Source organism: Cygnus atratus, chromosome 8, assembly GCF_013377495.2.
Source record: "Cygnus atratus isolate AKBS03 ecotype Queensland, Australia chromosome 8, CAtr_DNAZoo_HiC_assembly, whole genome shotgun sequence".
Taxonomy (NCBI): domain Eukaryota; kingdom Metazoa; phylum Chordata; class Aves; order Anseriformes; family Anatidae; genus Cygnus; species Cygnus atratus.
Window position 1 is genome coordinate 27,214,157 of NC_066369.1, and position 27,914 is coordinate 27,242,070.

The following is a 27,914-nucleotide window of genomic DNA, read 5'->3' on the forward strand; positions in this document are numbered from 1 at the left end:
CTACAATGCACATGCTCTCTGGCTAGTCTCTCTACTCGTGCACGTTTTCTGCAGGCTGAACGGGAGTTTCATTCCAGGACTAACAGTCCTCAGCACACTCTGAGCAACAAATAATAACAAATAAATTACAAAAGCCCTGGAGCAGTCTGCTTAGTCATCTTATTAAGTGTTACTAACACTTTCACAGTGTTGAACAGGCCTTAGTCAGTCACCCCGTCCCGTAAAAGACATGGTTTTCTCATCAATAACCCTCTGCAAACATGCCAGAATGTCACAGCTGGAAAGGGATTGCTACGAGCGGAGTAAGGAGCTCCTCTCTGACCTCTCCCACCACCAGAAAGTAATCAAAGGTTGTTCTGCACTTCGGAAGCCCGTTCTCTTGGTGTTGGTTTGAACTCTAGGACATTGTTTACTGATTATCAGCTCGCTCCCACACCAGTGGGAATGGCTGGAGCTCTGGCTTTGGCTACAAGAACAGCAAGAGGAAGATACTGGATATAAGCTGGCGAGGCACTGCAATTCAAATTTGCTTTAAGAAATTAAAAAAAAAATATCTCATTTTATGCAAAATAAAGGGGATGTTATAAGTTAACAAAGAAATCAAACAGTAACCTTCCCAGGACTTAAATTTCCAGGTGGTTTGGAAGGAATTTCTAAACAGTTTTTAGTATTTTAGAGATTTTGAGTCACTTGATCATGCTGTATCGGAGCAGAAGTGTTAATCAGAATGAACAGTAACCGCCTATCACAATGGTAGTAAGTACATAAATATTATTGGACATACTTTTTCAATACTCCTATACGTGTTTTTTAACAAGCCTCCATAACACAGAGAACATATGAGCCTTGCTAGTATATACCATACCGCAAGGTAGTTAAGAATATATTGCATTTATAAACTATGCACAACTTTATGAGTCTCTAGCTATAATTTCATCATAGCGCAGTAATTGGAAAGTCTGCATAATTTTGGAAGGATATGTGTTTTAGTTAAAAGAACACTATTATTGCTAATTGGATACCAAGCGTACATTGTAAATCAGAGCAAAGTATGGGCTCCTAATTACAAACTTTTTTGAAACAAGCACTGTATGTCTTTACATTATTTTTGGCTAACAAGTGACTTAAATGACCTTAGAGTTACAAAGTCCATAAATCTTTTCTTTAGCTGTGGCTGATGAAATGCTACAGGATACGAATGTGTGTTCCCAAGGTAAATATCTGGCTTGGCAGCCTCATCTCCTCCAGTGAAACGAGGTAAAGGGGTATGTAAGTGACTGGCACCGGCACATGCCCAAGCAGAACAGGTAAAAAGGAGAAGGCTGGTATTAACTTATGTAGCATGTTGCAGCTTAACACGTTTTAAACAGGCTGGGCTCACTCTTTGGCATCTGGAGCTAAAAACTTACAGCCATGTTCTTATGTGGAACGAACTTGTGTATTAGAGTTTTACAACACCAGCAACAAGCTTTTACGAAGTTGTTAAGATCCTGAGTCCAGAGCTGTTGTGAAAGACTATTTTTAAAGTTTTTTTAGCTTTTTTTTTCAAAACAGCTTTTCCTCTGCATGCCTTGATCCACCCTTACTGCTCCTGTGGCAGCGGAGACAGCACTCACCGCTGAGCAGGGCGCCGAGGGGCAAGCACTGAGGGAAATCAATATACTCATTGGGTGTGACCCTTTCTCAGCTCTGCTGGGCTGACGGAAGGTGCCAAAAGCCTCAACTTCCTACCTGAGTTCATGGGAGTGGAGAATGTTCAACAGAGGCTACGATCCTTGTGGGATCTGCTTCTGAGCACACAGTGGTCAGGCCATGTACCCCAAACCTGCAGCCCATGTATTGGGAAGGTGGTTCATTATTTGGGTGAGGGTATTAACACGTCGGTTTTTCATCACAGCTTATCTGAATGATGAACAGAGTGAAAAACCTTTAAAAGGCATGAAAAAGAGGCAACTTAAAAACTGGGCCTCTTGGAACCCAGGTATCATGGCCCAGGAAGATGAACAATGCTAATCCTTTAGTCTTTCTTTTGGTCTCTCCCCATTCATAGGAAATTCATACCTATTTTTAAAGTCTGTTGTGATTACAATAATGTACTACAAATCTCTGGAAATCCTTTTGACTTTCTACACTTATTATATACCTATTAAAAATGTAATGTTGATTTTTGCCATGGCGATGCTGTTCAAATGTCAGCCTGCGTAGCATCAAGTCAGAAGCCATGGGTTGCAGATTTAAAAGCTGTATTCACTTTTTGATATACCATTCAGCAAGGAGTCACTGTCAGACAAGCCTTTTAATCTGTTCAGCATGTTTCCACCTCTTCTTCTTCAGGGAACGGTTGTGGTACATTTCACCAGACTACCAAGTAATTTTGGTGTCTTAACAGCCAGTTAGAGCAGAAGAGAGTCTCAGACAGTGTATGGATCCCATCAAGGCTCAACAAGTCCCCAAAGTCTTGGAGTTCAGCAGCTCTGCAGGCTATATGTATTTAACCTTTTATCCTGGCCAGGTTATTAAAGTGAGTTCACAGAACTTGCCTCCAGAAGAAAAAACAGAAACAGCACGCTTGCAGTGCTGCAGATGGGTAAGTATGGGTTAAGTCCTGTTTTATGACCCCCTTAATTCCTTTCCCATAAATTCACTAACCTCAAATCACAACTGTGAATGCCTGTGACAAAAGAGACTTGTCTGCATGGGAGCAGAACGTTGCAATCTCCACCTTGGCTTGTACCTATTGTTAATGCAGAACCTGAAAATGATTTCTGTCACAAGTTCAACCACAATCTTCTCCATCCACCACAGGGTTAACCCAGGTTCACTCTTGCAGTGCAGGGAACTCAAACTGTATGATTAAAATCACAGTGCTCCAGGCACATTGGCTGTGGAAGCTGGCTTGTAGCCTTCTTGCAAGCTTCTGTGCTTTTTGAGCACAGCTGTACCCAAAACCTGCGTACCTAGGATGGTCAGAGATGAATGACAGACAAAAATCATATTGCCCTGCCAGGCAGAGACACCAAAGAGGAGTTTTTCTCTGTGATGTTTTGACCACTTTGTTCAGGCTCAAGCCATTAATGTTCCAAATCAGGCTTAGGATCCTCCTAACAACCGAAGACACCATGACAACACCTTGTCTCTCCCAGAATGACTGGCTGAAGTACTACACTGTGGGAAAAGCTCTCTTATGGAGATTTTCCTCAGTTTCGGGTTGGCAGCCATTCCCCACTGACCAGAAGAATTGGGAAGGGTACTGGAACAGGAATCAAATCCTTTGAGACATGGAACAAAATGCCAACTGGAGAGTTTTAACAAGGCAGGTGTGACAGAAACCTTAGACTAAATCACTAGTAAAAGAAGAGAAAAAGTGGACAGAAAGACAGAAGTGGACATGTACATCAGACAGGAGGACTGGGTGACTCCTCTGGGTAATTTTAGTTCTTAATTGAAATCTCCTCTAGAAAATTCACAACCTTCAAGCAGGGACAAATTCTTATGAAGCTGGGCACAACATGTGTGCTTCATAGCCTCCAGAAACCCAGAATGGACTGGGCACAGAAACGGTAGGTGAGCACGGTTCAAACCTCATTGGAAGGTAATCTGTGGGCACCTCACATCAAATGGGCAAACAGAAATGCTCGCTGAGAAGCTCTCATCTCAGCCAGCATCAGAGGAAAGATTTACTATACCTGGCAAATCACCTTTGAACAGAGAGCAGAATCTGTTGTGCTAAAAACACGCTTAGCCACCTGCGGTTTATGTTTTTATTTTTGTCCTACTATTCTGATAATCCTGATGTTTCTGTTTAACACCGCTTGCAGTGAATCATTAATTTCAACTGAAACTAGGCCAACTTCTTCACCTAAAGCCTTATTTAAACACCTTCACAAGTAGTCCATTTTTAAAGGTGCTGAGCACTTGGTACCTCTGAAAAATCAAGTCTTTGGACACCATTTCTCTCTTGGCTCAAGCTGACTGTTTATCTCAGACAACTTGACATACTTTGTTTTCAAATCCAAGTCTGTCCTCTCTGTCCTTAGCTCTGAGACGACACACTGGCTGCTTCTCAATAGATTTTTGGTGGCACAGAAATTACAAGGTCTTCCCTGTTGGAATGAGCGTGTTCCTTTTCTTATCGACCCCCTGAGCACGGCAGCGCAGTTAGGTTCCAATTACATTACCGAGAGCTGCTTCAAGACCAGGTGAGGTGAAATCCGTGAGCAACCCTGCAAGCCAAAGCGCAGAGAACTAGCAAGGGCTGCTCCTGCAGGAACTTAGGAGAGTGTCTCTTCTGTGCAGGATATCCTCGGAGCACTGACCACTGACTCTGCTTTTGAAACAAAGTGAAACAGTCTGCTAAGAGTGATTTCAAGCCAACTATTAGATTTCCCATGTGCATGTTGTATGTGCATGTTTTAGACTATCCCCAAGTAACACATGACATTCCCATTAGCTTTTGTTAACATCTACATCGGAGTAAGCCAGAATCTTCAGAAGATTAACCTCTGTTCCTTCTAACTGTTCCTTAATTTTTATTAGAACAATTTTTTGGGATAGTTTTGAGGGCTTTTTTCCTCCTTTGGATGGATACAGAAATTTCTCTGATGAAAGCTTCAGACTTTTTTAATTTAAACCAAACCAAAACAAAAAAGCCAAAAACCCCAACCCTGTAAAATTATTTTCCTTAAGGAAACTGCCAAAACTCTAGGAATCAAATTACAGAACAGAAGCAGACGTCACAATTCCAGCTTTACTCTACCTACTCGGGGAACCTGAATGCCTCTCTGAGGTGATGAGTTGATGGGAAACAGCACAATTTGGCACTAAGGAGGGAATTTCTATTTGTATTTAATGATCTTGGTGAAAGTGAAGCTTATGAGCATATGTAATAGATTTCTGGGTTCTTAAAACCTGGAAAATAATTCTTTTGCCTACTGCTGAATAACTCCTATGCACAAACCTACAGCCAGCTAAGAAAGAAAAAGACCAGCAGGGTCATATCCATGGTCTGAGAAGCGTTTTGGTTAACTCCTTATAAGACTGCTATAAAACATCGTTACAAAAAGCCAATTACCAGCAGACATATATTTGCTACCCAAGAGTACACTCAACCATTTTTTTTAGGAATCTGCAAATTGAAAAATACTTCAAGGTCAGAGGGCCTGATTTTGGCCGTGTCCTTCACTGGTGATACATTTTCTGCTTTTTAAATTGACAGACATTCTTCATTCATAAGCCCCATTGTTTTAATGGTCATTGACTTCAGGAAAGTAAGTTTCTGTTACATCCAGTAACTGCTAACCCCTTTTATCCAACCAATAAATAATCCCTCACCCTCTGCTCCCTCCTGCTCAACTCCTAGGTTATTACATTGCAACATTTTGGCTGTATGCCTATTTAATCTCAGTAATAATGATCAAAACCAGAGTGCGCAGATCTCAGGACCCTGATTAGGATCACCATCCAACTATACATAATACACATACTTCATTATAAACAGGAGGTTCTGCCAGAGGTTGCCAGATTCTATTGGAAATTCTACATTTCTCAGGACTTAATATTATCATCAGCAGTTTAGATCCCACTGGACTTCAGATGGTAAATGGTAAGTTTATTAGTTTTTTGTTAGAGGCAAGTGAGGAAGTGAGTTTTTTTTTTCCTTTTACATTAACTTATGTCAAGAATGATGACTCTAAAAAGTCATTAGAAAGCAGAAAATGGAGGGTGATTACAGTATAATATTGTACAACTGACAAGGCTCTGTTCCTCTTCCAACAAATAAGAAATGCTGGTGAGGTTTCGTAGCCATACATAGTAAGGAATGGGACAGTCCAATTTTAATGTCTGCCTCACTGATTTGGGGTCATGTCTATTTGGAGCTTTTTGTAGTACATGTTAAAGAGTCCATTCACAGAGGACAGGACTCAACTCCTATCTACGACAGTGGCCAAACATCTACTGACCAAAATTGTACAGGCCAAAGGTTCCATTTGTCAGTCTCATGCTATAAAAAAAGAATAATAATAATAATAAAAATAATAATAATAAAGCAGTTTGCAGGTATACAGTCTAGTTTCTCCTGGCAAGGAGAACATTGCATATTGATTTATACTGTCCAACTATCTTCAACGTGCCTTGCACTCTGATGTGCAACAACAGCTACCATTTAAACAATGATTAAGATCCCCAAACTGTGGGTAAACAAATGTTCTGCTGTAGGCATGTTGCTTCCATCTTAAAGACAAGTCTACCTTCCAGCATATGTGGGAAATCCAGGAATTAATTTGGTTTCACTGCACACTTACTGGCTGATTCCTCTGCACATGCTGAATTTGCTGGCTAGCAAAGCACTGATGTGCTGGTACAAAAACAAAATAAGGCCTGGGAGTTTAAATTCGTTTGTTTAACAAGAAACATGCAAATCTATAGTTTTAAATAATGCTTTGTCATCACACTGCTTAAGGCAGGATTAAAATCAGCTTAGAGGCTTCTTCTGTTTTGCAGAGTCAGTTCCAGCACGGGTCACGATGTGGATAAAATACCAAACCCCCAGCCTTGGCTGTAGGTAGCCTGACAAACCCAAGTTTGTGCTGACACATTACACATCTCTGATTCATGGCCACTTCATAGAACAAACCATCTTCCTAATCAATTAGTTACCCAAATGAAATCAGCTTGCCTTCCCACTTTAAGTTGTCCAGAAACACCCAGGTGAGCCAGAATGATTTTTCTGTGTATGGAGAAAATGCCAGGCAAATTTGACAGCGAATTGCTGGTTGCAAAGATGTTAAGTTCCTACAAGTTTTTATGAAAATTGGCAGCTGAGTAGGGAAAAGACTGAAGAAAAAAACCTCAGTAGATTATCTTTTCCTGGACATCAGAGAATCTTCACGGGCACACAGCACTGAGACAACCAAAGAAAAACGGGACTTAATTAGCTCTGCTGTCCTCAGATTTGTTTTTAAGTTAACTATTTTATCTCTTCTTCATAATACTAAAGAATCCTTTATTGTAAAAATGCCTGTGGTATGGGATGATACCGTGCAAACTGTCTCTGCCCATTACATCTATTAAGTCCCTTTGTCCAGCATGGAGAATGGGGAGAGAAAAGCCTAGGCAGGAATTGATGGAGGAGGGATTTGCCTGTGCACATGGGTTAAAAGACATTTAATGAGTCACAGAAAATAATAGCTTTACACAGTAAAAGCATTCCCTCTCTCTGCTTCTCTCCCCCTGCTTTTCCACATAAATTATGTGAACATATCATCAAAACATGATGATTTTTATTTTCATAAATGGGGCCATATGTCAGCTAAAACAGAAAATGTGTGCTGAACTGTGATGTGGGTTACATGATACACTTTAATTGGATGTCACTTTAATGTAAACAGCTTTACATAAAACTCAGCCTTAAAGAAAACTTTTTTAAATTGTCAAATATTAGTTGCTAAAACAACTTGATGTTGCATGTGTCTTTTGCATTTTGCTAGTCAATCAAAGGAGATCAGTCATGAAAGGGGCTAGATTCTCATCTCACTTGCACCAAAGCAGCACAGAGAACAGGGTAGAGGTATTTAGAATATGGAGCCAGGGGCAAAAGATTTTTTTTTCCATAAACATTATCTTTGCCTAAGTTTTCTATGTGAGAAGATTTTTTTTTTTTTAATTGCAAATGTCATCTGTTCATCTAAACATTTAACAAGTGCAATTCACTTGTGGTCATGTCTGTATGCCAACATCCATTTTGCAACGGGAAAAACCTTAATCTGAAAGAACAAAACAGAAACAAAAACAAAACCCACCACCAAACAAGTACAATACACACACACTTATACAGGCGAAACAAACAACTTTTCCTTACACTACAAACAGCTCCAGGTACCCGTATGGAAATAACGTCCATAAACAACAGAGTGCCATAGAAATGAACAGCTGCAAGCAATGGGATTTTTAAAAAATTAAAATAAAAACGCTTTGGTAATGCTGGTAGAACATCTACCACTTACATTTGGAAACTAACAAGTCAGGATTTGCTAGCATACACCTCAGTGTTACTACAGTCATTTTCTATACATGATCATAGGAAAAAAGAGTCATATCTCACTTGCTACTCTCCAGTAACTGCTGGCAAAAGCTTTTTCTTTGATGCCACCATGGTCTACTCTCACAACAATGCTCAGAACAGGATCTATTGAACAAGCTGTCATGTTCAAGTGGCAACTGAGTCTTACTACCTTGCAATAACAAACTCATGTTTTAGCATCAGATATGCAGGTGGGTAGACTCGCTACCTTTTAGAAGTACTTCTACATGTCAAACAATACTGTTGGCAGCAACACATTTGCTAAATCTATCCATGGTTTCCTGTGAATATATCCATGGTTTCATCTAGCATTTGCTCAGACCTGCAGGTCCATAGTGCCATATATGCACTCTCAATCTTAAATGTTATCCCTAACACTTAAGGCAGAATCCCACAGGATTTTGCCAGTATTTGTGGTTGGAAGCATCCCCTGTAAGCTACCCCACCAGAACCCAAGGTCTGCTGGGCAGGAAAAATAACAGCTATCATTACTTAATCTTCAGCTTTCTATTGCAAGCCCACTGCACCGTAGAGCCAAGGCGGAAGACTACAAGATGCCCTCTTGGGCCTGGACTCCTCCTAAAACAAAAGAAACTCCATGCTTCTCTCCGAGAAGCATCTAACACGTTTTTGAATTACGTCTGGACCACCAACAAAGCTGTTGGTGAAAAAGGGGAGCGGCATTGTATTACAAAGCTTTTCCTTACAGTTCCTGTTCCTAGTTATTGGCCGTCATAATGGCTTTTACAACGACGGCAGCGTAAATCAGCGGGCAAAGGCTGAATAGAATGTTCTGCCCTTGCCTCCTGATGAAAATTTCTTTCCAAAGAAGGGATAAAATAATAAAGTAGTTTTAAAGAATCACTTTTTTCCTCGGGTTTATTTTGGTTTAATTTAGCAGAATGCATAAAAGAAGGATAAAAAAATCCATAAAGCCAAGAAAACCACAAAATCCCCTTAAAAAATGAGATTTATGTTCAAGTTTGAAATGGCATAAACAGGCATTACAAACATCATCTCTGTTCCAATCAGAGTAATAAAAATTGTCTTACAAATTATAAGGCTATAAAAACTGAAGATGACTGCTTCTGCCATCCAGTTGGCTTGCACTGACTTCGGTATTTGGTGTTCGAATGTAAACAGCACTGCTGATTCCTCACGTGTTGCCTGCCATTTCAGCTTGCTACAGACAGAGAATGCACTAAAAGGGGAAGCGTGTTTGTATGGCTGCTCCCACAAAGTGTATAGTCCCTGAGCTGACCCCAGCCACAACGCCAGGGGACAGCCGAACCAGAAGGATACCTGCAGAGCATCGTGCCTTTTACCCTGGCTGGTATTTATGGGAAACTCAGCAGCATCACGAGGAAAATCTAGGGGAAGTTTATTGCTTTAAAGCATCATTTTGCACATTAACATCTGCTGAGACAGAACTCATCTTTGACCACATGCTGTGGAATGAAAAATGTTTCAGAATCTGTTATTTTTTCTGGCTGTACTGATGTGGGCATCCACTATCTCAGCCCACAATATACAAACAGGCAACGCTTCCATGATAGAACTGTTGTGGCTGCAACAGCACGAATAAAGAAAATCCAAGCCAGAATGGCCTTTTATCAGGAAGATTTTGGATTTGCTGCACCTGAGCAGGGCACTGACAGCCCTGCAACCCCAACATATGCCATTTGTTCCATGCAGACGTGTCTACAGGTGCTTACACAGCCCCATCCAGCTGCCTGTCCTGCAGCATGCTACTCTTACACCACCTGTCCTGCCTCCTAGTCAGATTACTTAAACAAAAGCCTATTTCCAACTCTAAAATACAAATCCCGTGCATAAATGCTCTCTGGGGGTGGGTGCTGCTCTGAGCAACGTCTCACCAGGGATGGCTGTTGGTGACAATATTTATCCCAGCCTGCAGCGCTCATCCCCACACGGACTCTGTGTTGGCACTGGTGCCAGGGCTCCTGAGGGGGAGGCATTTTGTCTTGCTCCCTCTGGCATAGCCCTGGCAGGCCATAGCCCTGCTATTCTTTTATATACCTTTGCAGCGAGGCAGTGGGATCCAGCATCCTTTTGTCAGCAACTGCTAGGGATGTAAATCCTTCTCAAAAGCAGGGCTAGGGTCCATTCTGCAGCAGTTCACATGAAAGATTAATTTGGACACTGCAAAATCAGCTCCTTAAAGATATCTCAAAAGTGTGGGAGAAAATGAAATGTATTAGAACCACGGCTGTTCAGTACCTGCCACCCACGTTCACCAGCAGCATACAGAAGAGAATAAGCACGTTAAGGTGCTAACATGCCTGGCAGCAGGTGATTGATTTAAGGTGGTCACTTGGCACCTGTGGTGGGATTTTTATGTAAAACACGATCTTGGTTTGTGTATATACCCCGTCTGCAACAACCAGGCTGGGGGAGTATGCATGGGGCAAAATGCACACATACATACCTATAAAAAACACCTAGGTATACACATACACGCATATATGCATATGCTTTTAAATACTGCCACAATGAAGTACAACTGCCTAATGAAATTACTGAACTTTGCCTGTTATAAGCCCTGCTGCCAATCTGCCACCATGCATTCCACCTTTCACAGAGAATTCAGTAAACATTTCAATCCAAATCTCAGACCCATAGCGGAGGTATCAGTAACAGTGACATATTATGAAACTTTCATTCCCTTTCCCCCTCCCCTTCTGCCCCAGTAATAACTGTCAGGCGATCCTGGCAATTTCACAAGCATAGCAATGATTCAGCTGGCAGATTTCAGTGGATTATTGTGGCCAATTTGGAAAAACACTCTAATAAGCATTACTTTCCAGAAACCAATATAAATCTGGAAGAGAGGATTATTAAACCCAGGGAAACTATAACAAAAGACATTAATTGCATTTTTGGAAGGACCTTTTGAATTAAATTATTACCTGCTAGTTTATAAGGCAAATATATAGATAAAATCCACTACCGTGACAAGAATTTATTTATATTGGCTACATATATACACTGTAGGAAATTTATATATAAATATAATTTACACACAAACACTATGCTCATTTATGGCATTATGTAAGCAATACATGTTGTTACATGTCTGTATGTGTATCTTCAGACAATTAGGATTAGGTTATTTACTCTCACATACACACATGCACACAAGTCAAGTAGAACAAAAGATCAAAGGTAGGAAGTGATCACAATGAATTATAAGCCATGTGTTTGTGTATTTGTGTGTGTATTTGGGGGTTTCTAGATAGTCTTACAACAGAATACAGCAATTTCTTAAATTGGGTCCACAGCACTTGGAAAGATTTTCCTGACTTGCTTCTCATTTGCTGCTTGTGCATAATTTTGAAAAATCACTGGCCTGCTCCAAAGTCTGTTGAAGTATATCAGGAGCTTTCTCTCGACATCAGCAAATGCTGGATCAGGCCATTACGGCAGAAAGATTAATCATTGCCTCTAACTCTTGTGTCTTTGGGGACTGTGTGAGAAGAACGATGGAACAACCACAGGCCGTTTTGGAAGTTCAAACACAAGATGACTCAAGGATTCATCCCACTGTTGAATAACAGTTTGGAAAACAAAATACTGTATTCTTACAATAATATGATGTAACCTCTGATTTTCTTATTTTCCCTGTTACAAGGCTGTTAGGTTGTACATGTGTTGCTCATATTTTGTCTGTCTTGTCTATTTGTCTTTCCAAACACATAGTGATTAGCTTTAGAAGTGAATGAGAAACCCCTTCCCTTCAAAGTGAACTCACGTCCTCGTTGGAGTCAGTGTTCTGGAAGGCTTAATAAAGCAGCAGGAAGGCAGTGCTGCAAACAAATATTTAAATAGCTCAGATCATATACCCCACTTATGACAAAAACTGGTCACAAAGTCTGAATTTATTTTGATAACTCGAAAACAGAGCTAGGTTTTCACACTCCATTATTATTAATGAATAGACCAGGAACAAACACAGGAAGCCCAGCTCCAAAATAACTACTGCATAGGACGCTGCTGCTATCCAAACAAAACACGCAGGGACTGTGGCTGAGCCACACGACTCCCACGCAGCTACTTTTTGTCTTCCTGGAAGGGAAATAGAGCCTGTGTCCTGAACCTGAACACGTTCAGCACCTGTCCTGTGCCAAACACCAGTGCTGTCCACTCTGGCTCGGGTATTTCCAAGTCTGCATTTCACAACCACAGGGTCTGATAAACCTCTAAGTTTCCATAAATGCAGATGCAATTCACAGGTCCCTTCCTATTCTCAGCCAGCTCCCTCCAGGGAGTGGCCATTACAGACAACAGGTTAAAAAAGAAAGGTATTTGAACCTTCTGCTGACCTTGGCAGATGACCACGAATCCCCACACCAGCACAAGATGCTCACTTGCTCATGGCGCTGTGGCCACCTTGCAAGTGATAGCATCAGGACTGTGTTGAAGGGCGTGCAGCTAACACATTGCCCTAAGCGCCCCTATCAACTCTCAGTTTTATTTATTCCCAAATTCATTGATATACTACAAATAAATAATGAACTGTCCTTTTCCCAATAATTTTCATCTTAATTTTTGTTTCCTGTACACTCCAAGATCAAAAACTCAAGCACTGTACGGTAAAGTCAAAATTCTGCATCCACCATTAAACACGGGGACAGATTTTCAGAGTAAGAAAGAATAACGGAGTTGTCTCCCTTTCTTCTCCTTTTAGCATTGCATACTGATACATGCAAGTAAGACATGTCCTCCCTCTGCTTTTAATCCCAAAAGACAGCCAGGCATGAGCTGTCTGCTTAATTTGACAAACACTTGGCTTTCAGGAGGATATGACTCGCAGTAACAAAAGGCTCCAATGTCTTATACTGTTTTGCCCTAAACATTACTGCAGTGTGCAATTACCATAGAACTCACCGAGAAAACAAAGTCCCTGGATGATTCACGTTGTACATTTTCCCTAAACCTGAGCTAAAAACTTCAAAGCCTCCCAAACTGAATCACCAAACTGAATCACCCTGTTTTCAAACATGTCGAGGAGCTTCAGGAAAGCAGCATTCAGAGGTGCCATACAGTGGAGCTGTGCAGAACACAGCAAAGCCCAGGGAAAGTCACCCACCTCTATAACAGGAGCACTCAGTATCTTGTGAACTGGGGCTTGATTATTGCGCTTGTATCATAAAGGCCTCAGCTGTGCTCCTGCTTGTTTGCGGTCATTGGGAGTTTTGCTTTCAGCACAGCTGAAATTTGCCTGTAGGAACTGGCAGAGGCTTAGAGCTTGCAGCTGGGTAGGCTCCATGCAGGTGCTCAAAGGTTGGAGACCCTGCCTTGCCCGCGGAAACTCTCCCCGCAGCTTTGCACGGTCGTTCTGATGCCTGAGAGTGGATGGGACAGAGCAAAATGGGATTGCTGGGGGATGGGAGGGCAGCACCTTCTGCCTGCCCACGCAGTGGTAGCTACAGTCCCAGCTGGGAGCTCCAGTGGGCACTCTGCAGCTGCTCCAGCATATCTGGAGACAGACCAACCTCTCTTCCCCTTAAATAAGGCCAACGATTTGATAGCTAAACGATGTGTCTGTTTCTATAATAACATTATGAAACATTTATCAGAATTTACCAGAACCAGACTTGGGTCATGAGTAAAGCCACTGTACGCTCATAAATGTAGCAAAGAACCAGAAATTGGTCTTTTAAGGCTTTCTGTTCTTCATCTTTCATAATCTAAATTACAATTGGCTGCAATCAGGCCTGGAAATCAGGCAGCCCTGCTATAGTTGTTTACTAGTAACTGTATTTAAGCTAAATTTGCCAGTATTCTATATTTAACATTTTCTTAAGTATACACTGGTATCTTTGAGTGCATGGAGGGAAAGAGAGTTGAAACAATGACAACGTTTTTGGTGCAACACTGCAGTCAAAAGAACTCCATTTAATATACAGGTTTGATAGTTTGTTTTGTCTAAGGTGGCTATTTTGCATGCTGGAGTTTTGTACTTGAAATGGTTCCTGGGCAAAACACTGTAGATTTAGAATGATACGCTGCCATGTTTTTATGAAAAATATGGTTTTGTTTAGGCTACAATTAGAAGCTTTCACAATTTGTCTCTGGAAAACTGAGACCAAAAACTCCAGAGTCAGTTTGTTTACTGTGAACTGAAGTAACATCTATCTTCGTAAAGTTTTACAACAACCTTCAGCTTACAACAGCCTTCAGCATAGTAAGACCTAAGAGTTTTCCTACTAAAAATGTACAGCTGCCATGCAATTCTTAACGCACTCCAATTCACAAGGCTACGAGCCATGCATTGTTTTGAAGCCATGGGGGTAAATCAAATTATTATGAATGACACTAATGATCCCATACTTGCTTGAACATAATGCATGATATAGCCTTGCCTTTAGGGATTTATTTTTTTTTTGGATTTATAATTGTTATAAATGGCTCGCTCCCTCTCTTTTGTTGATTTTACAAACAAATGCACTCAGGTACACAGTCTGCCTTTTCCAGGTTAATCATGTGAGCCAAATCAGCCATGCCTATCATATGAGAAGTCCCAGTGTAATGCCTCAGAAAGGCCCGAGTGCAATAAATGGAGCAGCATATCATAAAATACATACAACTACCTTCTCCCAGATGGAGCTAGAGCAGCTGACCTGTGTCAGTGGATCCTCAAAGTCATGATTTAATAGAAGTCCTTTTGCATTGACTGGAATAGGTTTGGTTTTTCAAAGAAGTGGATCTAAACGCAGTTATCAAAGGGAGTTCCTGGGTGATCAGAGTATGCTGTCCTTCAGCAAAGCAGGCATTTTTATTAAGTACAGGTCAATTATAAACACAATAGCCAAAAATAAAAATAAAATACAAAAGCTATATAATGAGAGAAGACAACCATCACAGACTTTCAGAAATCCAAATGGTTTCTTTGCCTTGCCCTTTTCTTTCCCAGCAAAATCAGGCCAGATCCCAGCTGGTAAAAACTGGCAAATTTCCATTAGCCTGTGGGTCATTAACTCTGAAAAAAGGGCAGTTTCAAAACCAGTTTTGTGTATAGTGTTAGTTTTTGTCAGCGTTGCTATAAACAATCGAAATTGAAAGTATTTGGGATGACTGCAATACCCACTTCTTTCTCTTGCCATTCAGAGATGCGTTTCAACACAGACTTTCCTAAAACAATTTATATGTATCGGAGCCTGTATTTGACAAGACAAAATATTCAAAACAAGCTTCATCTGCCTTCTAAGTTGCACCCCTGGTGATGCACGACCATAGTCTGTTGGTGATCAACAAGCATCAGACCAATTCTTAACAGAGGTGCCTTCACCTGCTAAGGGGAACGACTCATTCATAACAGCTGGGACAAACGCTAAGACCAGGGAGCTGATGTGCTCTGCACTTCCTCATCAGCCACCAAAAACTTTTGCAAGAAATCTCAGTCCACGCCAGATGTAAAAGAGGGAGGCGGCATTATCATGCTTTTCACTGTCTTGCTTTTCTGCTATGTTTATCCTGCTTAGAGTTGCCAAAGAACTGGCAAACATAGGCCCAGGTACAGATTCAGAAGAGATGTCTTAGGGAAGAGCTGGCCTCCTTCTCTCTCCTCAGGTTTGGCTTAATGTCATCTGATTGTGAGCCCATACCTGTGCATCTCTCACCTCCACAATGCAGTTGTGCCCTGCATCGTTTCCCAGACAAAACACAGCCTGATCTGATCTGATCAATGCACATCAAAGCATCACGCTTGAAACAAAACTTGAATTTCACTGCCTGAATTTTGAGGAAATTGAAGCAGGAATCTGCAGGTGAAGGTGCTGTGCTCAACAGCCCTTACTTGCCCAATTTCCCAACAGAAATAAAATATCCGTATATCATGGCACAGTCATTCTTGGCACAATGGCCTAAGTGGTACAATCGCATTCACTGGAATGAATAGCAAGGCTTTCATTCATGGTGAGAAGAAACATTTTGTTCTATAAAGGTCAAACCTGGTAAGAGCAAAGCAAAACAGAAGGTATCATTCTTGGCAACATGACTGCTCTACCAGTCATCCCTGATTCCATGCTTGCCGGTGTGCAAAGAAAGCATTCATTTGTGAAATGGGCTGACAGTCTTGCCTGGAAGGACAGGGGAACGCACAATATATGGGCTGCTGGGCACCACCTCTGTGCATGCTGCCTGTCCCTCGCTACCTTACAGCAACATTAGGAGGACAAAATACACAAATAATATCTTTAGAGTGCAGACACCTGAAGGCTAAAAATGTATTCCTGTGCCTGTTATTGCAAGTCTTTCTCTTATGCCTAATGACAAAATCAATTTTCACAGAATGGCAGAAATCAGCAATAAGTTTGCATTCAAGATGATTTTCTACAATATGTTTTTCACTTATTCAGACAGCCTACCTTATATTCTTCACATAATTGGGCATCCATTATTTCCACTATGAAATTATTCCAGTCTAAAATATACCTCATAATTAAGGAAATTTTTACTGAAAGATTAGCATTAATTTTTCCTTTGCTCAGTTATGGCTGATCTCCCCTACTTACATTCTCTGCTCTCCTCTAAACAACCCCTCCCTTTCCTTGTTCTCTGCTCCCCAGCCCTTGTTTAATTCCTTTAATCTTTCCTTAAAAGACTGTCTCTCTGTCCCCTTAATCATTTTTTAATTTCCCATCCTTTAGGCGAGTGCCAAAGATGTTAAAATGAGAGATGGATGCTTGCCATAAAGGAACAGTACTCCTGTAACTCCAAAACAGTTGAAATCATGAGAACTTGCAGGCCATTACCCCATTATGTGAATGGTATTTTTACAGCACTAGAAATGAAGTAATGCAGAGACAAATATTCATGTTTTAAACGTGTTGTCATTCCAGTGGCCCAGCTACAAATTGCATGAGAGCAATCAATGTAAAGTTAGGAATATCTCAAGCCACAGTTCGAATGCCCACGCTTCACAAAGGTTCCTTCCACTCTGATCCCTTCTACTTTGCCCTGTGCTAAAATGTCTTTCCTTTAAAAAGGTCTAAATTTGCTACTTTTAAGTATCCATCTATAAGGACAGACAATACAGAATCCCTCACCTGGCCTCTCCTGGCATGTTCACTGTGTACCTCTGATTCCTCGCCCTCTAAATTCAGCACAGTCTCTTCACACCTGAAAGTCTTTCTGTTCATCTCCTTTCAAAATCCAAAGAAAAATGGTCAGTCATCATCAGAGATAGTTTTGGCATATCATTTCAGCCCTCAAGTAAGGTATACATAAGAAGAGGTTTGCCAAACTAGTGTAAAGCATGCTATTTTTTAGCACCTACCTGGCTAAAAAAACTTAGACTGACTAAGCTGGTGTGCTCTGTGCAGCTGATGCATATGCCAAGTTTCTGTGTGTTTGCTGTCATCTTTTCACTCCTGAAGACAAAACAAAAGCTAAAAATGTTTAGTTAGACCAAAGCATTGTAAACAGTGACCTCTGAGATCACCCCGACCATGCAATTAAAGATGTCATAACGTTTGAGGATGTGCAGGAAGATAAAAGTCTGGGAATAACTGTGATGCTTTTACATATTTTCACATATTCTGCTTTTTTCTGCTCTCCCCATGTCACGTCTGAGTAGAGAATTTATTGCATGGAGGCAAGTGGGCACCGTGTCAAGCATTAGATGTGGTTTTGCTGAGAACACCCCATACTGAGTCAGGTCTACTGCTGTTTTTCTGTGAGTCCAAGCAAGTACCACAAGGTAGGTCTCTTGCCAGACCCCCTCTCCCTGCAGTACCCCAGAACGTGTTTTCAGGCACCAAGGCTCGGGCCATTCCAGGGGCACCCCCATGGGCCTTGTTTTCTGTGGAGACAGCGTGCTGGAGATCTACAGGGAACCGGTCCGAGACCGTGTCTCTTTATAAGGGAAAGCATTCCTGCAGCTGGTCATTGCTGCACAAAGGCAGAGAAATGTAGTTGTACCATTTTGAAATCAGCAAAAACAAGGCTGGGTTTGTTTCACACCACTTTGAAAGACCCTGGCTTCCAAGTGTCGACACTGCATCTTTCTCAAAGGCCCGGACAGAAAGGTATTCTGTGCCTCTGGGTGTACTGAAGGGATTATTGTAATGTGACATGATACCTGGCCTCGCGGAGGCTGGGCTCAGTGACCCAGAAGGCCCTACCAGTTTTGCCTGGTGTTTCTCTGTTTTTTTAGTACTCCATCTTCCTCGCTCTCTCACTGAAACAGGGAGTGAAATCATATCAACATGGACACAGCAGATTAGCTTTACAAGGTTCCCACCTGTCTGACATTCATCAGCTCTCTAATCTAATAGTAACACAATACCCTGTACAAGTACACGTTGAAGCAGCGTGCTCACAGCCTGAGGCCAAGGGCTGCAGGTTAAACTGATACCCAGGCCTGCCTGTCGCTGCCGGACCGACCTTAGTGCTGCCATTCCCGGGGCCTGGCAGCCCTCCACGCAAGGGTTAAAGGCAAGTTGTAAGCAAAGGCTCTAAAACACTTGGAAGAATCTCCCTGAATCAAAACCATTTCATAAAAGGCTCTCTGCCAGGCAATAAAATATTTTTGATGGACTCTTATTTTATCATTACCCATGTAAGAAGAATGTATTGCAAGAATCCCAACACAATTCAGGGAAGTAATCATTTGCAGATTTAGTAGGCATTCTCAATTGGCAAAAATGAAAGATTTATTGTAGGGATGATGAAACAAAGAGCAGTTGTGCAAACTTTACTGAGCTGGATTATGAGAACATGCTTTTTCCATTTCCCACTTTTAAATGCCTTGGATGCTGTTTCAAAAGAAAGATCAAGATCAATTATTTAACGCTGCAGTTACACCGTACCTGAGTGAGGATCTCTTCACACATATGTTATCTGTACGCAACAATAAAAGAAGGCGATTGAGGGAAAACACTGTTATAGACAACAAAAGCAGGCTTTGGAATAAAACTCATATTCCTGATTCCACAGGTAGCCCAGGGATGTGAACAGAAAACTCGGGCAACAACAGATGTCTGTGATATAAGTGCAAAAATTTGACTTACAGAACACAGAAAATACATGTGTCCTGGAGATAGCACATGGGGCTCTGAACACTTTGTAATAGCAACAATTTCTTTGAAAGCCACTGTACAGCTGAAAAAAATTGCAGTTTAGCAAACCCTTACTCATGTGAGTAATGCTCTGAAGCGGAAGGGATTTTTTGGTCAACAGAGGTGCACAGTCTCACAGCAACTTTAAGAAATAGGTGGAAGAGAAAACACTTTGGGAAGAAACAGTTCTTTTTCCCGCCTTTTCTGCCAGGGACTCAATGTGTGACTATTGGCACTTTGTAGCTGAGCCGTTCTAGGCTCACACACCCTGACGTAAATTCAGGGTTTCTTTACCATTACACCAATGTAAACAGGGACAGAAGGTAGCGGAGTAATTTGCCTGAATTTAACTGAATCTGTAATTTGGGTGCAACACTTTTTGCCACAGGAAATGCTGTACACTGGCAGAAGCCTGTAAGAGCTTTGAGGTTCACAGCAGAAAGAACCGCTAGAGATGCAAAATAGCATTATGGATGTGTTACGTTCTTGGCCTCGCTACCTCTCTGTGATTATTCACACTCACTGTGCTCCAGGGAGACTAACCTCGTTGTGCTTGTGTGGAAATGGAGATCTAACGTCAACGTTTCCAGAAGTGCTTACGAAATTTCAGTACCTTCATTATATGCTGTCTGCTTTGAGAGAAAGAAAGAAGACCTCAACTTCAGAGGTGCCCTGTTCAAGCTGGGGACCTCCACAATACAGCTACCCAAATGCAGGGTGCACTTCTGAAAATCTTGAAAATCCACAATGTGGACTGTCAGATGCCAGAAGGTCAAGTTTTGACATACTGAATTTAAATAACAATTATTTATTACTAGGCCCACTGGACAACTTGTTAAGCAAGTGAGAAGGTTTCAGAATCTGGCCCATTGTGAAGCCTACACCAATATAGCTGCCCCGTGTTGTGGAATGATGCTTTTTTTATTTCCCATCCGATTGTTAAAAGCTAAGTGTTGCTGGTTTGCCCTGAAGTAACAAACAAATGCATCATATTTAGAACTGAGATCCAACTGCATAAATGACTGCATAAAATTTTTAATGTGCACTAAATTCCTCTTTCTCCCCTGAGACTGCAGTATACAGCCTTTGTGCTGCCTGCAAACGCAGATTAACATTTTTATTAAATGACATATGTTTCACTAATATGGAGTATTAAAATGTATTGGCCTAATAAGAAACATTAATGAGTATATCGTTGGCACAGTTTTTAAACAGTATTTAATTTTACTGCTTTTTAATTTGACCAAACCCTCTGCCAGGTGATTCAAGCTATTTTCTTTCTTGAGGTTAATCGCTGTTCAGGAAGGCTAAATCACTGAGAGTTCAGAACAATTCCAGGCCGTTTTTAATAATCCCCACAGAACACATACACAGAAATAAAATAAAGCCAAACACTTAACCTCAAGTACACAGTCACAAAGACTGTTTAAAATTTTAGAACTTTCAAGCTTTCCACTTTCTAAGTGGAAAGATTAATAATGTTCAGATGCAAAATCTTTTAAAAATGAAATTTTAGGGGGAAAAAAATCCTCTGTCACTGCTCCCAGATATTAGATAACTGCAGACTGCCCATGTATCAGTCAATGCAACCTACTTTCCCAGACCCTGTGGAGACAACTCACCCTGCCAAAATGATGCTGAACCCATCTTTGAGGTACTCTTGGGGTATGTTAAGACGTTCCCACGGGAAGCAGGTAGTTCACAAGTATGTTTACTGCTCTGCAAAAATTATGACTAGATGGGGAATGCATCTGACCAGCCGAGGGTGTACCACTCGTTCTTTCCTACCGTGCAGATTCATATAGTGAAACTGATGGACGATTCAGTCCCAGACAGGATGCATAGTGAGAAGGAAGTCTTGTCATACTGTTGCTACATTGGAAATGGTGAGCTCCAGAAATTCTGAAGAGTTATTGCAAACCCAGCACTTAGAGGCTGGAAAGCCTTTCCCTTTTTGCATCCTCAGATGTGCTTATTTGATACAATTCATTGATCTGCATGGCAAAGAAAGTGATCTTGTGGTGCAGCTGGAATGAATTGGCAGTTAAGAGGCTGCTTGCAAGGTATCTTCAAAAGGTGATGCCCCATGAGAGGTTTATAGGTCTGTGCTGAGACTGGAGCTTGAATAAATCTACATATGGACTATCATCCAGAGCCAGGCCACAGTAGAGCTGGAAATATTCTGTGTCTTAAAATGAGAAGAAATCACTAATGGAGTTTTGTGGGGCAATGGGATAAGGATAAAAACATGGTATCGAGATGTAAGTTTTGTGAGCAAACTGGGCAAAGGGAAGGGAAAGAAGTCTAGGAAAAATCTTCCAAAAAGACCTGGGAGCAATGCCTAGAATTTTGTCTGGCAGCCAGACATCATAGGTCACAACTAATAAATTGTAAGTTTCTAAGCTGGGCATACTTTAGCCTATATATTTGACAAAGAACACAAATGACTTAGTTCAGTGTGGAGGAGTTCTGATCAAATTACTTCTCTGTGCCACAATGGTGCCAAGCTGCACAGTCACTGTGTAGAAGCATTTCAACACAAAAATGTTTCCTTCCTTTAAGATGATCGCTATCAGATCGCTGTCAGGTGTTTGTCAAAAGCTCAGAGCGTTTAGGATTCTGACAAATATCTGCTGCTTTGGAGGAAAGTGGTTCATTTTACCTCTATTCAAATAATGTCACAGCTAGGATTATGTTAAAGATATATTTTTTTCAGTAGCCAAATCAAAACACTGAAGAATGAAGGGAAGAGAAATCAGTCCAGAATGAGCTGAGATACAATTGTTTGGGGACTGCTCTAACAAAATAAAAACTCTAAATAAATCAAATGGGGAGAGCTTTCACACAACCTTGAAAAGCCTCTTTGTTTAATACTTTTCATTCTGAAAAGTCAAAAAAGATGGGTTAAAATACAGAAAAAAAAAATCATTATTTCTAAATTAGTACACTGTTCAGAAAATGCCAATAGTAACAAAATCCTCCAGCCCTGTTCACTGTCCCCCAATCATTCTGTTTTCCAAACTGAATGTGATCCAGATTCACTAATGATTTTCTTCTCAAAACTCTGTTTTGCAATGATACTACTACTGGTTGGAAAAAAATGGCCTGGAACATCTAGTAACATTTCTAGTGGGGAACATGGAAAGAAATATCCATCCTTGTGCCACAAGTCTAGCTGTTCCCTAAACCACTATCTGCTTTGTCTTGTCCCGATAGCTTGAGTAGATACTGAGTTTTATTAGCTGAAAGGATCCAGCACTGTGAGAAATCACAATAGTGGTAATTAATTACATTATATGGTATGGCAGTGAGGTTCACAGAGCGAGTACCCACTATGTTGTGGTGATATTATTGTTATTATCCCACTTTGATTCTTAAAAGAATGAACAGCAGTATCTACACACAGTGACTAGCTCTGCATAAACATGCCAGGAAAACTGCAGTCAAAAAGTAGGATTATGTTTTAACCAGGTCCCCAGTAATTATTCATTACTGAATAATTTATCAAGTCAAATTAAATAAAACTTTATGGAATTAAATGCTCTTGTGGATAAAAACAGTATGTATTTGAAGCCTAATGCTTCCATGTAAAGCCTACCATACTACATTTATCTGCTCTCTCTTCAGTGTACTGTGTAAAATTTTTAAGGCACGCAACTGAGCTTGAATACCCTTCTGGGTGCTGGCAGCCATAGTCACAACTTACTTCCTTTGTATTTATTTAGATTTATGCAAACAAAGGGCCCAAGAATATGCAGTGAGACCTAACCCATATCAAACTGCTGTGAAAGAAGAGAAAACGAGCCGCCCTGGTCGGATGGAAATCCATCTAGCCCCTCCAATGCTCTCAACCGGAGAAAGCAGCCGCACCTCACAGCACGTCCTGAAGGTCGGCAGTCCCAGGGGAGGGATGCCCCATGTTGGGAAGCTGACGGTCCTTCAGGGAATCACTGGAGCTACTCCTTCTGCGGCCCAACTCCAGCAGGCAGGTGTTGAGCCCCCGCAGACACCGCAACGTGCTGTACTATTGCACCGTGGCTCCTAGCTCCACCAAGAACCACAGGTTTGCATTCCTGTTCTGCTGCAGCGAACCAAGGGACAACCCCAGACACAGAGGAAACTCTCAGAGCTTGCGCTGCAAGATCAGTCAGTCTGGAGCTCTCCCGTGGACACCAAGAGTTCAAATTCACCAGATGCTGGTGGGGAACTGACACAGTGACGAGTCCAAAGCCGTTTGCCTGCCCCGCAGTGCTGGTGCATGCCTAAACCCATCTGCACTGCTGTCAGGCAGTCTGTAGTGGGTTTCGTAAACAGATAAACATTGTGTTTTCACCAAACCACTGAATTGCTGTCTACTTCTCCTCTAATCACAGAGTGGTTTTAATGGGGCAATTCCTTGAGTGTTGGGAAATGCCACCAAAGGGACCTCATAAAAAGAGAGATCTGTAATGAGGCAGCCATGATAGAATTGATGTTTCCTACCATTGACTTCAAAGGAAAGAAAGTGTGGCTACTGTTTTTTTAAAGCACTCCTTTGGCATCAGTGCATGACACCCTCCACACCAAAAGCTGAAAACACTTTGCAGACCTCCACAGCATTCCCTCGGGTCCGGCTCACTGTTCAGGTGAAGTAACTCCCGTCAGCCCGGGCACGCAGGCCTGTTTCCCTGCACTCGCAGGACCCGCTCAGACTCACTGGCAGATGTAGCCCACAGAGATCTCATTACTCAACGTGCACTGCTGGGCACACGCTCCCCACTGACCGTAGGCAGCATAATCCTTGCTATCTACTGACAGCAGAGATTCCGCATGGGTTTCCTTAGCAGCAGTGGCAATCACACTGATCTGCCCCATAGGCCCCTCTCGCCCTTAAGCGCCATAACCGGGTTGCTGCCCAGGATGTGTTACAAAGGCCTTGCGTGGGGCCTTCTGGCGCTCAGCTGAAAGTTGTCACAGGTTTATGCCACATGGAACCACCTGCGTCATAGAAGAACAATAAAAATAACAAGAAGTGCAGCAGGATCGCTATCTTTTATGCAATCCGTACAAAAATATGTTTCAGAGGTCAAATTGCCAGTGCTTAGTTTGTGTGATGCAGTGATCTGAACACAGAGCTGAGCTGGAATGCTGGAATTGCCTCAGGATGCCTTTAGGCAAGTTCCTTATCTGCTCTATGTCTCAATACAGGACCTATAGAGCCTCACCTTTAAGGATCCAAAAGAACTGACTACAAACAGCACAAGTGCAGAGTTTCAGGGTGCACAACAGCAGAACCCAAATCCTTGCATTATGACTGTTCCCAAACTGAACACACTGCACGTACGCAAGGACAAAAGATTCTGCTTCCAAGTCTTACCCAGGCAGAAACACGATGCCACAGACAGGGCTACAACATACACAGGAGGCATTTGTTTCTTTGAAATACATGAACTAGAAACATTAACAATGGCTGTTATCACCGCCCAGCTCTTTTCATGGATATCACAAACGTTAGGAAACCCAACATCGATAAACACAGTTTGCATATGTAGAAATTACAAAAAGGAAAATATAATACCTTTGCTCATGTCTGTGAAAGCCTGCAACATAATTTCCCTGAACACAGATGCATGCAGCGATGCTAACTTCATTTTCTACTCTTTATGAAGCCACAGAAAGCACAAGAGGATAAACTGATAAGCCAAGCATGGATTTTTCCAAATCAAACAATGCTAGACAACTAAATGAGCAGCTCTGTATTTACATTTGTAAGCAGAGGCTTAAACCAAAGATGCAATATTTAGAGATCAGCAGGGTTCTACCCACCAAAGTATTGGAAGAACTAAAAGCAGCAAAAGATGCAGCTATGAGAAATTTTTTTAAATAAAAACCATTTAAGCTTGCTAATTTTTGCTGTCTCAGACAATCAAAATTCCAATTGTCTGGGACATCAAATCTAAAAAAGCATGAAATTAATCTTCAGAAGTTAAAGTCTTAAATGCATTGCATCATTATTTTTGTTGGATATATTTTTGATTATAATGCAGATGAACCCCAAATTTAATAAAACTAAAATAACATGAGTTAAGTATGAAACATAACAGGATATTGCAAAGAGATTAGGTAGTTTCCTCTAGACTACTTGCAGAGCCCAAGGAAAAACCAAACTGAGGGACACAATGACAAGAAGGCACCACTAAATTAGAGTATTTAACAGAATATGAAAACAGTATACTCATAGTATGGGTTTTGGCAATGAAACACAGCAAGCGGAATATGGACCCGAAACATCAGCATTTCTCTACACCAGATACTGTTTTGCCTGTCGACTCTCTGTAGTAAAGAAAGAAGCAGGCTACCTAAATTTAAACCAGCTGTAACGATGAGAGTGTTACAGTTGGACTGAAGGAAGCTTACCTCATGAAAGTATTGTGGAAACTGCTGTTGGAAAGATAATAAAAGGATTAACTGCTGTTTTAGTGAACCATTTACTTTTCAATCAAAATGTCTCATGTATTTCCTGTTCTCAAGTAGCTTGAATTCCAAAATTCCTTTGTCTATTACAGTACATAGTAGCAAAGCTTGTCATAAGAAATTAATAATTTTACATGGAAAAGTACTTTTATGTATGATGGTGGGGTGCTGCTTGCTGTTAGCTTCTCCTGAACAGCTCAATACCTAGTCGGCCAGTAATCTTACAGATGGGAACAAAATCGAGGGCTTAAAAAGAAAGTACAATGGGTAATTGTGAACAGCGAAAGAAAATCTCCACTACAAATACCAAGAGATGTAAAGTTACTTTAACAGGGCTACAGCAAAAATAAAACAAAATCTCAGACCTCTATAGACACAGAATGAATTGCCTTCTTAATTTGCAGGAATAACAGCACAATTATTATCACATCAAAAGAAAAGCCATCATTTAAAATGACATGACATCACTGCACAAAGAAACACTGCACAGCAACCCTTGTTTAAAGTGGAATGGAATTCACTGGGCAAATAATCCCCACTTGATATTAATAACTTTAAGGAGCTGTGTTGCAGCTTTGGATCCTGTCCCTGCTAGATCAAGGTCTTTCCAGGGTAGGAAACTAAATTTGCAAAGACAACTTATTTTTCATGTGCTCACTTGGATCCAGTTATACTCCAGTAGAGGATTCCAGATTGTGACACTTAATACACGGATACATCTGCTGATAGCAGAAGGGTGTTGGTCTGGGAATAGAAGAGTTAACTGCAAGTTCTGCAGTGTGAAGCACCAAATTCTGATTGGGGCAATCCTGGCTATGGGAACAACAATACACTATCTGCATAAATAAAACATCTTTATGTACTTACATGCCAAGGCTGCATACATGTGCCATGAAAGCAATCTGCAATAGCAGATGCAAAATTTTTTTCAACCTATTCACAATGTTAAGCATTGAGACACTATCAAAAGCCACTTCTTTAATGCAGATGTACCTAATTGAAAGGCAAAATCTTTAGCATTTGCTAAGATGTTACATGATTTAATGTCTCTGGTTTATCTAGTTTCCTGTAGGAATGGGAATGTAACATTAGATATCTGCTATACAATACCTGTCAAATACGCATTTTGCAGAAAAAGGCAAAAGTTCCCGCACACATGGAGTCTACTCATTCTTTCAGCATTATAGTAAAGCTAATCAGGGTTTCATGTTTAAATATTTCCTTTAAAAACTGTGAGATATAAGTAGGGAAAAGACCAGTCTCATTACAGAGACTGTTAAAACAGTCGAATAAAAGGAAGGCTAAAATAAAATAGGCATACTTTCACTGTTTACTTAGACTTTTGTTCAGAAAGAAGCAACTAAGCTGCATTATCCTTGGATGATTTATGACCAAAAAAAAGATATTTATAGGAACTTCAAATTCCTTTATACTTTTACTAAATAGGGTTTAGCTACTTCTGGAAATGAGCAAATCAGTTCTTTCACTCAAAATGAAAGAAACAGGTAAGTCTTAGAAACTTTCCATTTGATCTTGGACATGATGGCGTTGTCTAAAAATCTTCATTGTTTCCAGTATTATTTCAGGGAATACCCACTGAACAGTGCGGATATTAAGGTAACATTGCTCATTTATGTAATGGAAGTAAGAATATCATCAGGTGACTATCTAGAGAATATTTTTCTCCGTAAAACACTGAATAACTTTTTTCTTCCTTCTCCCTGCCATACCCATTGCAAGCCAGCAAGCTTTTCCTCAAACAAATGAAGAAAAGGAAGCTTTTTATAAAAACATGCTTTCCTTTTCCTCCATAGAAAGCTACAGCTTGCCATGGAAAAGTTTGTCTTGATCTAACTTCCTTACGAACATTTTCCATTATATCATGCTCTGATCATAACAATAAATAGACATACAGTCAAAAATTCTGCCTATCAAGAACAACAACCTGCTGCTATAATCATCCCTTTTGTTTGGAGTCATTTGTGTGTGCGCGTATGTGCATGTGCATGCACGCACACGCGTGCGCATGTGGGTGTTACAAATAAGACTTTACAAATTTCATGGCCCAATTTGGAAGCTTATGTCAAACTTGTTTTGCTTCATCTGTTTCAGTCAGGGTCTTATATCATTGTTGTTGCAAACATGTGGAAAGCTTAATGGAAGTCATTAACTTTTATTTTAGTTTAGCCATATTGTCATCATGGTGGGCAGATGCAGAGATGGTGCTATTCCCAAGATCCTCTTTTTGGAACACTGATGTTGTTTACATCTTCTTGATCAGAAGAGAACAATGGTTT

General features: G+C 41.0%; 1 protein-coding gene across 2 annotated transcripts in view; it reads right to left on the reverse strand.

Moving 5' to 3' along the window:
* GLIS1 (GLIS family zinc finger 1) overlaps positions 1 to 27,914 on the reverse strand; it is a 191,323-nt gene that overhangs the window by 69,839 nt on the left and 93,570 nt on the right. The window lies entirely within an intron of this gene.